This window comes from Elephantulus edwardii, unplaced genomic scaffold, assembly GCF_000299155.1.
Source record: "Elephantulus edwardii isolate Elephantulus edwardi_28Jun2011 unplaced genomic scaffold, EleEdw1.0 scaffold00016, whole genome shotgun sequence".
NCBI classification, from domain to species: domain Eukaryota; kingdom Metazoa; phylum Chordata; class Mammalia; order Macroscelidea; family Macroscelididae; genus Elephantulus; species Elephantulus edwardii.
In genome coordinates this window covers 19,642,167-19,644,447 of record NW_006399766.1, presented here as the reverse complement: position 1 = coordinate 19,644,447, position 2,281 = coordinate 19,642,167, and the positions used below count along the sequence as shown (strand labels likewise).

Below are 2,281 nucleotides of genomic sequence, written 5' to 3'. Positions count from 1 at the left end.
ATGAAAATTAATAAAATATAATTATAGAAAAAAAATCAACACAAAAAAAAAACAAAAAAAAACACCAAAGTCTCTTCCACACTGGAAACGTCTTTGTTTCAGCCAGCTCTCAATAGAGGGTCAACTAGTGCGACACCGTCTCCCTGGACAGAGAGCATTGGGATTTTCTGTTTTGTTGATTTTTATATCTCTTCATCAATTTCTATAGTAGTCACAGTTTCTCCCACATCTCCTAATATTATATTTGAATATTGATCATAAGCATGTAATCTTCCTCAGAGCTCTCAGTCTTTTCATATTTTCACATAAATTCACTCATCCAGGCTGAGCCTGATGAGATTCAGAGGCTCCTCTGCTGTGTTGGTAGTTTGTTGCTGGTTCACATCATCCGCCACGTTTCAAACCCTGCACCTTTCCCCCCAGAACTCGGAATTTATTAAACAGCTCCTGTTCTGATAAAACCTAGTCTAGCTCAGGGCTGTTGTCCTCATGTGGAAAAATATCAATAATATACTTATCTTGATCACAAAGCCATCAAGTGATGCTCTTTAATAGTACAGAATCCTTTGCCCTATGACAGCCCTTTTGAAACAGAGAATTTGAGAATAACTCCAACTCATTGCTGTCAAGATGGAACTTTCTTATAGCTGGACCCTCCACTGGGTTCCCAAGGCTGAAAGTAGCACAGGAAGAGATTACTTATCTTTTCCCCATGGAGCTTGTTTTTGGCAAGTGCTCTAATTGAAATTTTTCAAAATGAATTCTAACCATTTAAGACACATACAAGAAAACAGTAAAACAGACAACAGGATATCCAGTTTTAACAAATGTTAACATTTGTCTTATTTCCTGCAGACCTTTCCTTATTTTTTCCTTTTTTACCAAAATCTATTAGATATTTGTTTCAGCTCAAGGAGTCCCTGGGTGGAAGAACACATTGTTAACAGAAAAGTTGGCAGTCCAACTTATCTGTTGTAGTTAGGTGCCATCGAATCTGAGCTTTCTTATAGCTGATGTTCCAGTGGATTTTTGAGGCGTAAATTGCCTGGGAGGAGAGAACTCACCTGTTAAGTGCGATTGAGTGTACTACAACTCGTAGTGACCCTGTGAACAACAGATGTGAACCCTGTCCTCTCCTGTGTCACCCTCATAATCTCTGACACACTTGATCCCATTGCTGCAGTCACTGTGTCAATCCATCTCATTCATTCAGGATCTTATTTTCTTTTGCTGTTCCTTTCCAAGGAACAGCCTTGGTATCCTTTTCCAAGGAACAGCTTCTCCTAGCAACATGCCAAGAATATATGAGACAAAGCCTTGCCATCCTGGCCTCCAAGGGACACACTGGCTGCACTCTCTCTAAGATAGATGTTTGGGTTTGGTGTTTTGGATTTTTTTTTGTTTGTTTGTTTGCTTGTTTTAGTGCATGAAATATTGAGTACTCTCTTCCAACACCACAATGCAAAGGTTTCAATCCTTGATTATTGTACTCTCAGATGCATAGCAAGTGATTGAAAAGAACATGAGTGGAATCAGGTGCAGTTTAGTCTTTAATCATTGATCCTCAGTACTTTGGAGAGATCCCTGGCTGCTGGCACCAAAGGTCTTGATTGTGGGTACAAGTAAGCTGAAATTGTTGACAACTTCAATCTTGTCTCCATCTATCGTTATGTTGCCTATCTGTCCAGTGCTGAGGATTTTTGTCTTCTTGATGTTGAGATATAATACATATTGAAGGCTGTAGTTTTTTAATCTTCTGCAGCAAGTGCCTCAAGTCCTTCTTGCTTTCAGCAAGCAAGGTTGTGTCATCTGCATAACGCAGGTTGTTGATGAGTCTTCCCTCAATCCTGATGCCACCTTTTTCTTCTTATCCATCCCTCATTTTTTTCCTTCTTCCCCCCCCCCTTGTTGTATACCATCGAATTGGATTGCCTGTCCTTCTCCAGTGGAGAATCTGGTGGATTCGAACTGCACGCCTTTGGGATTGCAGCACAGCTTCTTGCCACTAGGCCACCAGAGCTCCCTCCCCTCATTCTTCTTAATAAAATCTGGCTTCTCAAATGATTTGCTCATCATACAGATTGAATAGTTATGGAGAAAGAAAGCATACTTTTCTTAATCTTAAACCATGTAGTGTTTTCTTGTTCTGCTCTCACAACAGCCTCTTGGTCTAGGTGTACATTTTGTATGTTGTTGTTGTTGTTATGTGCCATTGAGTCGCTTGCGACTCATAGCGACCCTATGTACAAGAGCTCTAAATGCTGTTCTATCCTGTGCCAAC

General features: G+C 40.2%; 1 pseudogene; it reads right to left on the bottom strand.

Moving 5' to 3' along the window:
• Positions 1 to 98: 98 nt before the first annotated feature.
• On the bottom strand, positions 99 to 398 carry LOC102868035 (annotated as a pseudogene).
• Positions 399 to 2,281: the final 1,883 nt, after the last annotated feature.